Source organism: Camellia sinensis, chromosome 9 (assembly GCF_055761805.1).
Source record: "Camellia sinensis isolate YWXY chromosome 9, ASM5576180v1, whole genome shotgun sequence".
Classification (NCBI taxonomy): domain Eukaryota; kingdom Viridiplantae; phylum Streptophyta; class Magnoliopsida; order Ericales; family Theaceae; genus Camellia; species Camellia sinensis.
Genome location: NC_138969.1, coordinates 158963098 through 158978845, shown reverse-complemented (window position 1 = coordinate 158978845; position 15748 = coordinate 158963098). Strand labels below are relative to the sequence as shown.

General features: G+C 39.0%; 1 long non-coding RNA gene across 1 annotated transcript; it reads right to left on the bottom strand.

Moving 5' to 3' along the window:
- Window positions 1-5661: 5661 nt before the first annotated feature.
- LOC145798819 (uncharacterized) lies at window positions 5662-14719 on the bottom strand. The gene is made up of 3 exons (XR_014340506.1): window positions 7521-14719; window positions 6806-6883; window positions 5662-5969 (listed from the first exon to the last, which is right to left on the bottom strand). It is a non-coding gene; the product is annotated as an uncharacterized LOC145798819 (long non-coding RNA).
- Window positions 14720-15748: the final 1029 nt, after the last annotated feature.

The following is a 15748-nucleotide window of genomic DNA, read 5'->3' as shown; positions in this document are numbered from 1 at the left end:
TGAGATTTTGTAAACATGTGTCCACAAAAGCACAGAGGACTTACAAAGTTGTATAATTTATATTACAAATTTTTCATACAAAATGTACAATATTTAAAAAAAAAAATTAGCATATGCACGTTAATAAAAATTCTGTTCAGTTTACTTTTTGAAAATCATTTTTCAATTTTTTTTTTATCTTTAGTGAGTTTAATATATTTTAATTATTTATTTATTTTTAGGTGCACCAAATCTAGATGCATTTTAAATGAAAATATTTGTGAAATTTTTTTCTTAAAAATACTAAATATTTATCACAAATATTTTTATTTTTTAAATGTATTTAAATTAAGTATATCTAAAAAATAATAATAAAAGATATAATAAAAAATACAAAAATTTCAAAACCAAAACAGAGTTCATAATTTTGGTAGGCCAACTATTATTGTATTGCGAATCAATTGGATGATGATGCAAGAGAGATTAGTTATCGAGAACCTTGTATATTACTTTGGGAGACGTTCTTATCAGTCATTTTTCGGATACTTATGGTAAGTTAAGTTTTATATAATTTTTTATAGAGTCTCAAGTCCTATTTAGATAGGAATGTATTCCACAAGATCCTATATAAACGTAATATGACGTGACACTTATATAAACGTAACGTTAAGTGACATCTATATAAACGTAACGTAACGTAACGTGAGTCCTACATAAACGTAACGTAACGTGTCACGTTATGTTTCGCAAACTTAATGAGTTTATATTTTTTTAAATTGAATGTGAAAATGTTGCTAGTTTTATTGGTGTAACGTTACGTTTCATATAAATATGATCTATGGTAACATTCAGTTTCCTAAATTGAATGTTGCCATAAATCATAGGTGTCACGTTACGTTTATGTAGGTGTCACGTTACGTTACTTTATGTGGATATGATCTATGGCAACATTTAAGAAATTAAATATTGCCATAGATCATAAGTGTCACGTTACGTTACGTTTATGTAGATATGATCTATGGTAATATACAATTTCCTATATAGAAAATTATATGTTACCATAGATCATAGGTGTAAGGTTACGTTTATGTAGGTGTCACATTACGTTACGTTTATATAGATATGATTTATGGTAACATTCAATTTCCTATATATGATTTTACTATTATTTATGATATTAACAATTAATATTGAGGGTAAATGTGTTAACAAACTTTTCACAGAACTTATAGGAACATAAGTTTTTTAATATGACCATATGTAGCATAAGTCTCCTTAATAGGACTTATAAATAATTTTTCCTATTACTTTTTGGACATGTTAGATTGATGGTAAATTTAATAATCTTATATTTATTTTAAAATTTTGTTTTAATCTAATGGATAATTAATCAAATAAATTTGTAGGATTATTAGTTATAGAGTAGGGGTGAAATTATATATATTGAGTTGGGAAATAAAATAAAAATACCATTTTACCTTCATATGTTTTTTTATCCAATACAAATCAAACAATAGATAAAGGTATAATTTACCCTACTAATCTAATTGGATAGTGAATACCACACTAATTTGATAGGATTATTAATACATTCACTATTAGTCTTGTGAATCAAACATGGCCTTTAATTATATGCTCCAGTTTTACTCCAAAAAAAAAAATTATTTTTAACTTAGGTCTCGTTTGAAAACAAGTTATTTTAGTAATTTTTTTGACTTTTTATAAAAAAAAATATAAAAAAATATAACAAAAAATATGACAACTTATAATATTTTTTTTGACTTTTTAATTAAAATATTAATCTCCAAACGAGACCTTAGCTTGATTAGTACTAACAGTAGGGTGTTGAACAGCAGAAAAACAAAACAAATGGTGCCGGACGAAAGGGGGCTTGCTTCCGAGATAGTCAACATTTGTACAATTACGTTAAATTCTAGTGGGAATACTTTTTTATTTATTTTTTAATCAGTAGTTCAATCCTGCCTGATTTCTCTCTTTCTCTCTCGGCATTAATTTGTATTATGGGCTGGTTCGAAAACTTAACTATTTTAATTGATTCTTTAATTTTTTTAATTTGGTTTAAAAAATTATATTTAGGATGATAGCTTGTTATTTTTTTAATTGATTTGATAGTTATGAGAAAAAAATAAAATAATTATAATTAGATGTGATATTTTATCTTATTAACTATTTTAGTCTCTTTATCTTTGTTGATTATTTTAACCAAAAATTATCTTCTCTAACACAACGATTCCCACACGCGATGCATAAACAATTTAAATAAATAAAAAAAACAAAATAATTATTATATATTATGTGTCACTTAACTCAAGTGATAAAAATATTCTTTAATAGATTCAAGGTCTAAGGGGTTCGAGTAGCACTTCTCTAAATTTTATTTTATTTTATTTGTTTAGTTTTTAAATAGAGAAATGAGAGACATGTGATATAAGAAAAAACAAGTTTGTTTAGTAATAACCTAAATAAGTATATTTATTTGTTTATTTACTTATTTGGGTCATGCTATAGCTTTATTTTTTTACACATTTTTTTATAAAAAAACTAAAAAATCACTAAATAAGAAAAACCCAAACCACATATGTCTAGTTTTCACTTAATATGATAATTATAAAATAATATATATATATATATATAAAAGATTGACACTTTAAAAATAAAATTAATACATTTGCTATGTCATTTTGAATTTTGAATTATCTAAATTGGAAGTTTGGAACAGAGAGAGGATTTTGATACTTTAGTTCTAAAGTGATAATATTGTATTCCATCTCGTTAAGTAAATTGTTTAACAGGGTTGGATAATTGTTATGAGAGAGATGTTATAATGTGCACTTTCAAAAAGGTATATATATATATATGTTTTTCATAATTTTTTTCACAAAATTTTGTAACTTAAACCTAAAATGTCATAATTTTTCACTAAAAAATGTGATAACAAAATCTCAAAGTATCATAACAAAAATCACAAAATGTCATAACATTATTATTCCTAACTTTATGGTGTACATCATAAATTCACTACTTATAATTTTACTACAAAATGTCATAACACACATCACAAACAATCATAACGTTCATCATAAAAATCATAACTTTTTTTATAACATGCATCATTTAAAAGAATGCACATTGCAAATTTCTCCATTGTTAAGTGACTATTAAGTTTTAAGTGATTTTGTATAATTATTAGGTAAATTATGCTGTTGATCCCTTTAGTTTGAGTGAAGTTACTTTGGTTGTCATAATTTTAATTTGAATAATTTAATTCTTACAATTTTTAATTTTATTGCTACGTGACATTTTCTTCATTTGTCGTTAGAATTTTTAATGGAAATAATTATGTGCAAAATTAAAGTGAAATTTAAAATAAATTATAGAGACTGTCGTTGTAATGAACAGATTACAACAATAACTTAGGTTTTTTTTTTTTAAAAAAAAAAAATTTCACTTTTATCCTTCTAGTTTTATATGTGATTTTTCTTTCCATTTAAAATATTAACGGAGGGATAACATAGCGATAAAAGATAAAAATGTAGAGTTTAAATTCAAACTATGGGCACTAAAGTGACTCTACCAGTCCCTGTAGTTTGAGACTTATGTCACTTTGATCCATGACTTTTCGTTTGTGATACATTTGACCCTGAAATTTAAATCTTATTCCAAATAAGGACAATCAAATATGTTTTCTTTACAAACGTTCCGTTTCAATTCAGGGGCAAAGTCATCATGTAACTTATTTTGTGTTCGTTAACTTATATGTTGTTTGAAATGTAATAACCTTTTTTTTAATGAATAATGCTGAAACTTTTTTAGTTATAAAATTCTGTTTGGTTTGGTTTTTAAAATTTATTTTTAGAAAAATTTTCTAAGAAATTAAGGGATATTTAGAATGATCTAAATAAGTATATATTTTGGATTTTACGAAAAAATATGCAGAAAAATAGATAGGTGATATAACCAAATAAGTACACTTATCTAAATAAGTGCGCGTATATAGGTTTGGCCAAACACCCCAATTAAATTGGTGGAAAAAAAAATTAAAAACACATCATTTTTATATAATTTTATCTTTTGGAAAGGTAGAAATAATTTTTTTCATATTTATTTTCGTTAAATTTTCTATTTTCTTAAAGTCAAATATGGCAACAATTTTGATGTTATTATTAAACTAATTTGTTAAATTAAAAAATTCAAAACTAAAAATATTTCATAAATTAAACATAGCGATTACACATTAAAAGCCTAATAACCATTCAAAAATATTTGTTAATAATAAGCACAGCCATCTATTATATGATAATCATCGAAAAATATTGACAAAAATAGCCACTCATTACATAATCAACATTTAAACACATATTAAAAATTAATTTGGTAAAATAAATAAATAAATATGTAAACGATTTATCATTTTTGTATAATTTTATCTTTGGTGAGTAGAAATAATTTTTAAAAATTAAAAAATAATTTTTTGACATTTATTTTTGTCAAACTAGTTTATATTTTATCAAATTGACGATTTTGCACTTGAAATTGTACAATAGTATCTTCAATTGTCTTTATTTAGAATGGGATTAAAAATTTATAGTCAAATGTATCATAATTGAAAGGTTAAAAATCAAAATAATACAAGTCCCAAATTACAAAAATCGTTAATGTAATTTACCGTTACTTAAATTATAAGGACTAATAATATATTTAATATTTATCCATAATTATTCCATAATTGTTTCATTATAATAGAGTCAGGTATATTTTTGTCACTTTCCAAAGAAAGTTCCTTTAATTTACTCATAAACAAATAAACAAAAGCATCAGCAAGCATGTGCGCCAATCTAATAATAAATTATCTATTTATGTGGTCTAAATGAATAAAAATAATATAGATTAATATGGGTAAGTCCATAAAGGTTATAATCCATTATTTAGGCCCCAATATATAATTCAACCACTAAAGTCCAACGTTGCTGGAACTCAACATGGCATTAAGAACCAATGACATCTAAACACGTGGCAAGAGAAGAACAAACCACATAAGCAGACAAAGATCCTGCAAAGTTATTGCACTGCACATCAGTCATTAATGAAGCCCCTTACAACATTTATTGCGATAACCCTTCCGCGTCGAGGCAGAACGGCCTCACCATGAACAAGGCAAGTTAGAGCATAGACTTTCGGTCAAGATGACAGGTCAGAAGTGACAACGAAATGATTACCAGAGGATATAAGCAGACGTCGAAGACAAGAAAAAGGTTAAGCTTTTCCACCTCTAATCTATCTTTACATTCCATCTCTCTTTCTAACTTGCTCGTCGGAGGGTTCGCTGGGGGACTCCCCGTTCCCCGTTGAACTCTTGTGCATGTTCTACTATGAGCTTGGTACCTCAGACATTGGTTTGGGAAGCGTGGATCATTCCGACCCGTTCTATCTGGAACACGCTGTACTATCAGTTGGCGCCGTCTGTGGGAATCCTTTTGCTTCGCGCGCCAGTTGTACTCATTGTCGCCGGAGACCCTTTCCTAATAACCCTTTCCTACCACCTGTAACGACCCAATCTTGGCAAGGCAAAACCCTGCCAAGAGGGTGCACCTCAAACGCTATAGCACCTTTACACCACAATTCCTGTATAATTCATACATCACATCACCACATCACCAAAAGTGCATAAGACCTTTCGATTGCCTAACATATATGAGATGATCTATTCAAAGACAAAAAGTATTATCATGCTACAAGATAGTTCCCAAGCATTTCCTCCAAAAAAAATATAATACATACTAATCACGAATCCATCAATACATCCAACTTCATAAGCAATATTTACAATCAACCTCCTTCATAAAAAAAAGGTAAGCTTACATCCTAGAATGACCCTAAGCAAAACCTCAACCACAAGATGCCCACCTGTGATCCTTCAAAAAAATTTCTAGTCTTCCAAGTTGAGGCGAGCCACACAAAAGTCTATGAATCTGAAAAAAAAAATTATTTAAAAGAATGAGCTAAAGCCCAATGAGTATACCAATACCATGGAGTTATAAAACTTGCTCCTACCAATAGGGTTCAAAATAAAGATACTAAACATAAGAGCTTAATTGGACTTAAATTTATACAAAATAAAAATAAAAATGATGAAATACAATTTTCATAAAACGTTATCAAGATTTTTCCAAGGAATCTCATAAGGCAGGAAAAAAAAAATACATTTGGATAATGAAAGTAAACAAAAATATAACTTTTCAATACATTAAGATTTCCTGTCCATCATACAATCCACTACATAGCCTTAGGGTCGCGTTACCTCGCGACTTAGGTGGTGACGGTACCGTTACCCAAAACATAATCATAGGAACATAGCTCATGTCATCGTAGCACTTCAATTCTTGTTTCAATGTTTCGGTCCCCAGGACCCTTTATACATACAACGACCCTTATGGTCCTTAAAACATTTCGGTCCCCAGGACCCCAAAGCATTTTGGCCCTTGTGGCCCCAAAGGCTATATTCGGTTATATGATCAATAAAATAAATACCCTCACATAACATTTCACTGTCATTCAATCATCATCATCATAAAATTTGAAAGACTCAACTTAAATAAATTCTCATAAAAAAAAATTAATGCTTCATTATACAAATGAAATCATATCTTTATTAAAACTCAACCCTTGGCCTCAATAAATTTATAGATTTTCTTTTTATACATATATCATGATGAAATGTATCATTCACTTCCTTTAATTCAAAAATTATTTTCAAACTTTGTAATAAAGATAGAGGTAAGGTAATTTCCATGATAAGTATACTCACCTCCAAAAATAGCAAAAGTGTAGATTTGAAACTCTACAAATTAATTTCCAAGAGGTGTAGAGATGCCTTCCTCCAATCCTAACAATTAGTAAATAGGATCTCAAATTAGGAAAAGCTTTCAATAAAAATTACAACATCTACAAAAATGATCCTAAATAAAATTATGCTAAGGAATGGCAAGCTAAAGAACTCCTCCAACTTTAAGTCACCCAAACAAATGACTTATCCAATCTCCATAACACCCATCCTTTGAACATCTTTGAGTTAGTAACTTTTTAAATATCCAAATCAATTTATATGCACAATACCACCATCAATTTACTACAAAAGTCAAAAAATCAACATTTTTGTATAAACTCAACAACTTAAGTAAAATCTCTTCAATCACTTATAAAATTCCTCCATAGAACATAGAGATACCCAATCCACCATTTATCAAATCAATTTCAACATATAAATTCCCTAACACCAAAATTCCCAATTTTTACATCACATTCAAACCCTAGATTAACCCAAAATCTTAATCTCCAAATCAACCATCAAATTGACCATTTTTTTTTTTTTAACATCTAAAACATTCATGGAAACTAATTGAGAGTATAAAAATTCAACAATCAAACCCCAAATCATAATAGATCTAAAACACAAAAATTTCATCATCTCTAACTCAAAATATGTAAAACCTTAAACTAAACTTTTAGAGAAAAATTCTTACCAATTACAAGCCTCTAATCCATCAAGAAAATAAACCCCATGCTTTGATTCTTCAAAAGATTAAGAAAAATCTAGAGTTGGTGCTTCTATTGTGTTATTTTCGGATGGATCTAAGGAGTGGCCGACCGGACCCTTTTTCCGGCGAGATAAGGTGGCCGGAGGTGGTGGAGATGGTGGGTTAAGGTGGTGGTGTAAGGGTGGAGCAAAGGTGTGGTGTTTGGCCTCCAAGAAAGTAAAGGAAAATGAGAGAGAAAGTAGAGAGAAGTTAGAGAATGAAGAATGAAGACAATGAAGAAAAAAAAAATCTGCACTTCTATTTTTTTTTTTTTTTTGTGTTGAAATGTGGTGTTTGGTCACACCTACCATCAAGTTTGGAGTTGGGTTTAGATATCCTAAATGGAGTTTAACATAAGAGTGTGTTTGGCTCTAGATGAAAAGTTGGGAATATTATACCACCTGCGAAGGTGGATGGTCACAACTAGATCCATGGCTTCTCACCACAATGTTGCCGACCACCAAGCCGACCCTCCCAATCCAAACAACCCACCGCAGTATTTTACCAAGCTTACCAACAGCATTAACCGTCTGGCCGAGCAAAACCAAGTTTTGATTAATGTTCTACTCCAAAGAAACCTTCCCATGCCTCCTCCACCACCTCCAGATATCTCACCCAACCAAGAACGAGCCCCGAGCCATACTATCCAGTAGCCCCATCTACCTAACTTGGAAGGCTTGCGACCCTCTCCCCCAGATATGAATCCTCCACCTTAGGTCCCACACCCATCGGCCCCGGCACCCACCTCCAAGGGAGAGGCCAGTGGTGTCCAGTCGCCGTTGCACTCCGGCGGTGACAACGTCCCTTTCTGGGACGCGGAACTCCGAGCCATGAAGCTCCAGCTCCAAGGAGTTATGCAGAACATACCGAATAAACCATCCACCACAACCAACTCACCATTTTTTGCCTCCATCCGGGACAAACCTTTACCTCCTAAGTTTAAAACGCCCACGATCGACTCTTTCGACGGTACAACGGACCCAGTCGATCACTTGGAGACCTATAGAACCCTCATGATCCTCCATGCATTTCTTGATGAAATCTTGTGTCGGGCTTTCCTTGTAACACTCAAGGGATCGGCTCGACTCTGGTTTAGTCAACTGCCAGCAGACTCTGTTTCCACTTTCCAGCACCTCAGTGACTCCTTTCTCAGCCACTTTATTGGTGCCCAGCGCCAACGGCGTCCGGCAACTCAACTCCTCAACATCCGTCAGACGGAGGGATAGTCGCTGCGCAGCTTCGTCACTCGCTTCAACACCGAGGCCTTGCAGGTGGCAGAAAATGATGACAAGGTTATTCTCACGGCTTTCATGGCCGGTCTACGATCATCTGATTTCCTTTTTTCCCTCTCCAAAAACCCCCCGACCTCCATGGCAACCCTACTCTCCAAAGCCCAAAAATACATGAACGCCGAGGATTCCCTAGCTGCCCGACAAGATCCTACAGCCAAAAATCCGACCCCCAGAGAAAAGAGAAAGGACTCAGAAACCAGAAACACCCAGTACACTCACTAAACAAATTAGTATACCGACCGACGGCCCCAAGCTGACCGGTCAGTACCAGCCCAACCGCCCGGCTGGTTCGAACGATACACCCCTCTCAACTCTCCATGGAACAAGTCCTGAACCAGATCCAACAAGATTATTCCCTAAAATGGCCTCAACCGTCATGGTCTTCTTCTAACCAGCGAGACCAGTCCAAATACTGTCGTTTTCATCAGGACCACGCCCATAATACGGAGGAGTGTATTAACCTCAAAGACTAGGTCGAGGGCTTGATACGTTAGGGCCGTCTAAGTCGGCTCACAGTAGCCCGCCCCCTAGCAGAGGTAAAGGACTGAACCTATTAGAAACAACCGCCGGCGCACCCCTCCTTGACAACCCGCACATCCTAGCCAAGGTCATGATCGCCCTCCACAACAACCCCGGGCACAAGATAACCTTGCCCCCCCCATTGGAGAGATCCGAGTTATTGCTGGCGGGCTTGCTTGTGGAGGACCATCCCGCTCGGCTCAGCAGGCAGAACTCAAAAAAATAAGGCAAGGCTCAGACAAAGAAGCTGCCACATTAGACCTCCCTTTTAAACAGCCCAAGCAGTGGATAGAGCCCATCACCTTTACAGAGGCCGACTGCATAGGTATCTGTTACCCCCATGACAACCCCCTCGTAATCTCTGCCCTCCTCTCTAATTACAAATTCAGACGGGTTCTCGTCGATAACGGTAGTTCTTCAGACATCATCTTCCTAAATGCCTTTCGCCAGCTCAAGGTCAGGGAAGAAAGTCTGTCCCCTCTCCAAACCCCATTGGTCGGTTTTACTGGAGATCGGGTGACCTCCATCGGCTTCATCGATCTTCCCATCATAATCGGAGAATACCCACGGTAGACCGCAAAGTTGTTCACCTTCCTCGTTGTCAACTATCCCTCTGCTTACAACATTATCCTCGGCCGCACTGCCCTAAATGCTTTCCAAGCTATTACATCCATTTTCCATCTTGCTGTCAAATTCCCCACCGACCTTAGGGTCGGCACAGTGAGGGGTGAGCAGACAGTGGCCAGGGAATGTTACGTCGCTTCACTTAAAGAGATCAAGCTAAAGGAGGCTATGATCATTGAAGGCCTCAACGTCAGGGACGAGGATGAGCTGGTCAGAGGGGAACCAATGGAAGAGCTTGTCGAGGTCCCCATCGATCCCAGCGACCCGACAAAAACTGCCAAGATTGGCAGCCAACTATCCTCCCAGGCCAAGGCTGACCTTACTGCCCTCTTGATTGAGCACAACGATGTATTTTCCTGGACCCACTCCGACATACCGGGTATTGACCCCTCCTTCATCACCCATCGTCTTAGTATTGAGCCCCATTTTCGACCCTTCCGCCAGAAGCAGTGCATCTTTCACCCGGAGCGCAATACTCTTATCAGTTCTGAAGTAGATAAGCTCCTTGAGGCACAGTTTATCAAAAATGTGGACTACCCCAGGTGGCTGTCAAATGTGGTCCTGGTCCGTAAAAACAACGGTAAATAGCGATTTTGTGTTAACTACTCCGACCTTAACCAAGCTTGCCCCAAATACAGTTATCCCCTTCCTTGCATAGATTTGCTTGTTGACGCCATAACCGGCCATCAAATGCTCAGCTTCATGGATGCCTTCTCTGGGTACAACCAAATTCTGATGCACCCGTCTGACCGGGAACACACCTCCTTCATCACCGATCGGGGAACTTACCATTATTGTGTCATGCCATTTGGATTGAAAAATGCCGGGGCCACATACCAACGGTTGGTTAACGCTGTCTTTCATCATCAGATAGGCCGGAACATGGAAGTATACGTCGATGACATGCTAGTCAAGAGAAAACTCTCCACTGATCATCTGATCGACTTGTGAGAGACTTTTGGCACCCTATGAAAGTATCAAATGAAGCTCAATCCAAAAAAATGCGCCTTCGGCGTAGGATCTGGGAAGTTCTTGGGTTTTATGGTCAGTCAGCGAGGCATCGAAGTTAACCCCAAAAAGATCAAGGCCTTGATAGAAATGCAGTCGCCCAGAATGGTTAAGGAGGTTCAGAGGCTTACTGGCAGAGTCGCCGCCCTCAACCGCTTCATTTCCCGCGTAACGGACAAGTGCCTTCCTTTCTTCAAAGTTCTTCGACAAACTTTCGAGTGGACGACAGAATCCGAAAAGACTTTTTAGCAATTGAAGCAGTGCATGGCCAACCCCCCTACTTTCTCAGGTAATCACAGGTGAACCCTTTTTCCTCTACTTAACCGTATCAAACACCGCAGTCAGTGCAGCACTTATCAGGGAAGACAGCTCTGTCCAACGACTGGTCTACTACATCTGTCGAGCTCTAAGGGGAGCAGAACAGAACTACCCATTGCATGAAAAAATGGCATTAGCCTTGGCCATAGCCTCAAGACGACTCTGACCTTACTTCCAGGCCCACCCCATTGTCGTCCTCACTGACCAACCGCTGAAGAAGATAATGCAACAACCAGAGTTGTCCAGCCGACTTATGCAATGGTCAATCGAGCTCAGCCAATTTGACATCTCCTACCAACCTCGAACGGCGATCAAGGGGCAGGCTGTCACCGACTTCATCCTGGAGTTCACTAATCCCACTCCAACCCCGACCCCGCCGTCTAGGCAACTCAACACTGAAACAGAAGATCCCCACTCTTGGACCCTCAATGTCGACGGATCATCCCGCAAAGAAAGTAGTGGGGCTGGTCTCATCCTCATCGCCCCCGAGGGTGGTTATTTCAAGTGTGCTCTCTGCTTATTGTTCGACGCAAGCAATAATGAGGCCGAATATGAGGCCTTGATAGCAGGCCTTCGTCTAGCGAGAGACATTGGTGTCAGCCATATCCGGGTGTTCAGCGATTCCCAGCTTATTGCCAAACAAATTACGGGCAATTCGATGCCAAGGAAGACACAATGTGGGCTTACAGGGATATTGCACTCCCCTTTGCTCGCCTCTTCAACACTTTCCACATTCAACACATCCCTCGGGCAGAAAACTCCAAGGCAGATGAGGTGGCTTAATTAGCTTCTACAGACCAGTCCGACCTCAATCGTGGTGTCCGCCTCGAGTACTTGGCCCACTCTGCCACTTCCCCAAAACCAGCAGCAAGTCCACTTCCTCCAAAACAAACCTATTCCATGGGCGGCCGACATCTTTCTATTTTTGACAACAGGGGAACTGCCAGACGACAAACAGCAGGCTGCCAAAGTCAAGGCCTGGTCGTCCAACTATATTCTCATCAGCGGCCTTTTGTACAAACGTGGCTTTTCACGCCAATACCTGCGATGCCTCAATCCTACTCAAGCGACCTACGTGATGAGGGAAGTCCATGAGGGTATATGTGGTAATCATTCGGCTGCCAGGTCACTAGCCCACAAAATACTTCGCACCGGTTATTTCTGGCCTACTCTCAATCAAGATACGGTTGACTTCATGCTTAAATGTGATAAGTGCCAACGTTTTGCCAACATCCCTCATGCTCCTCCTACAGAACTGATCGCACTCTGTAGTCCTTACCCATTCGCCAAATGGGGGATCGACTTAGTTATATTGATCAATTGCTTTATCTGCGTGATATTTCAATAACATTCTGCTTGCAGCCTCAGCCAGACTGAGCATGAAGAGCTCAGCCAGACTGAGTTACTTAAAATCTTAGCCAGACTGAGCACGAAGGGCTCAGCCAGACTAAGTTACTTAAAGCCTCAGCCAGACTGAGTTACTGAAAGCCTCAGCTAGACTGAGCGTGAAGGGCTCAGCCAGACTTAGTTGCTTGAAGCCTAAACTAGACTGAGTTAATTATGGCTCAGGCCAAACCGAACACAAAGGAAGAGCTCAGCCAAGGCCATTCTTGCAAATTTATGATTGTGGTATAGTTGCCATACTTAGTCTAATTCCAGGTCCGCCCCACTGCGTCGTGATTGGAAACTTCACATTTTTTAACATTCTCACATTTTAAACTTCACTTTGCATTGTGATTTTCTTACAAGTTAGAGTAGCTCCCTACTTCTCAACCTTTACTATGATTTATACACAAGCCTTGTTTGAGTGATCATTCTCATTCTTTTCAGATCTACAAGAAATAAAGGCAACAGTGTGAAAAATACAACTCATAATTTTATTCATTTACAAACTTACACATAAGTTCACTACAGAAATTACGCAACAAAAAACAAACAAACAACAAAAACAAACATTTTGTTTACAAATTTTTGTTATAATCAATCACTCCTCCTCGCTTGAGGCCAGGTCTTCTTCATCTACCCCCTCATCAAGGGGGGTCTGGGCCACGTCGTCTTCGTCTATTCTAACATTGTTGAAGTCCAAGTCTGGGAACAGCTTTTCTGCTTTATGTTTAAACATCTTCCAACCGCTGTTCCATAACTCAGCCATCTCATGTTTGTAGAAGTCAGACCGCTGGAAGCTTTAGATCACTTCCTCTTCGCTACTACTTTCAACGGTCGTTCCAGACAGGCCAGCCCCCCTATCTCCCTCCCCCGCTTCTCTACCGTCATTGCCGTCCCTCTGGTCGCCTGCTATCAGGCACTCGCGCAGGCCACTACTATCTTCCAGGCGTTCGGCATCAGCTGCCCTGGCGTCGCTTCTAATTTGTTTAGCACATCTTCCACTATTTGGGGGAGAGGTAGCCTCAAACCCCCTCGCAATGCTTCCGCGTACAGGCTGAATTCATCCGGACGCACATTCGACGCATTTTCCTTGGATGCGGGCAACCTTAACCCTATCTTCACAGGAATTTGGTACTTCTTCCTTATTTCCTCCAACTCCTCTACTGTAAGTATGGATCTGTCCGGTTTGGTGTGCCAGTGGTTCGGCTCCACCTGACTAATAGGCCTCACAGCTGCAACCATTGTCCTGGGGCGAGCCCGCACCGCCTGACTTGCTACCTCCCCCTTCCTTCACTCCGTACGATATTGTTTCGCCAAATCCACCGCATCGTTGTTGCCTAACGGATCAACCCTTGCGGTTGCTACTTCCTCTTGGGCCATTTCTCTTGTGTGTCTACGAATGGCTTTGGACGCGGGCACAAGCAAGTTCATAAAATGTTGCAAAGGTGTATCACTCGATACAAAGGAGTTTACTCTTGGAATGTTTTGGTTCTTTGCAAAAAGGTAGGTAAAACAGATAATACCAAAAGCCCAAGGCTGTCCTGTATTCCAAGGGTCACGATTAAATTTTGCCAGCTTGAAAATTTTCAAAAAATTTGCCAAAACTGCCTTTTCAACACCCTATATTAACTTACCCTTTCGTTTCTTGCCCAACGCCTAACCTCCTCCATCGCGGGATTAGGCTACGTGTACGACCACGATCCACTACCTCCTTCTTCTACCCTGTCTTTTCCACTTCAAATCACCATGTGCCCTGCCACTCCTCGAGTACTGCGCACCGCCACTTGCTCCTTCACTCATGATCGATCCTTCCACTCGGTCACCCCTCGTGGTCAGCCTTTCTCATGGTCGATCCTTTCACTCGATCACTCTTCGCGGTCGGCCCTCCTCATGGTCAGTCCCTTCACTCGATTACCCTTCGCGGTCGGCCCTCCTCATGGTCAGTCCCTCAACTCGGTCACCCTTCGCGGTCGGCCCTCCTCATGGTCGGTCCATCCACTCGGTCACCCTTCGTTGTCGGCCCTCCTCATGGTCGGTCCCTCCACTCGGTCACCCTTCGCAGTCGGCCCTCCTCATGGTCGGTCCCTCCACTCGGTCACCCTTCGTTGTCGGCCCTCCTCATGGTCGGTCCCTCCACTCGTTTACCTTTCACGGTCGGCCCTCCTCATGGTCGGTCCGTCCACTCGACCACCCTTCGCGGTCGGCCCTCCTCATGGTCGGTCCGTCCACTTGACCAACCTTCGCAGTCGACCCTCATCATGGTCGGTCCCTTCACTCGACCACTCTTCGCGGTCGGCCCTCATCATGGTCGGTTCCTCCACTAGATTACCCTTCGCCGTCGGCCCACCTCTCGGTCGGTCTACGTCCCGCCGGTCTTTCACAACCATTGCTTTTTTCACTATTCCCTTCATTGGACTAAAGCTGCACTTGGGAATGGGGGACTACTGACATGGGTAAGCCCATAAGGGTTATAGCCTACCATTTAGGGCCCAATACATAATTCAACCACTGCAGCCTAACGTTGTTGGAATTCAACATGACATTAAGAACCAATGACATCTAAACACGTGGCAAGAAAAGGACAAGCCATATAAACAGACAAAGATCCTACAAAGTTATTGCACTGCACATCAGCCATTAATGAAACCTCTTACAGCATTTATTGCGATAACCCCTCCGCGTTGAGGCAGAACGGCCTCACCATGAACAAGGCAAGATAGAGCATAGACTTTCGGCCAAGATGACAGGTCGGAAGGGACAACGAAATAATTACCAGAGGATATAAGTAGACGTCGAAGACAAGAAGAAAGTTAAGCTTTCCCATCTCTAATCTATCTTTACATTCCATCTCTCTTTCTAACTTGCTCGTCGGAGGGTTCGCTGGAGGACTCCCCGTTCCTCGTTGAACTCTTGTGCAGGTTCTACTGTGGGCTTGGTACCTCGGACATTGGTTTGGGAAGCGTGGATCAGTCTGACCCGTCTGGAACACGCTGTACTATCATAGACAAAACACCAAACAACTCTACC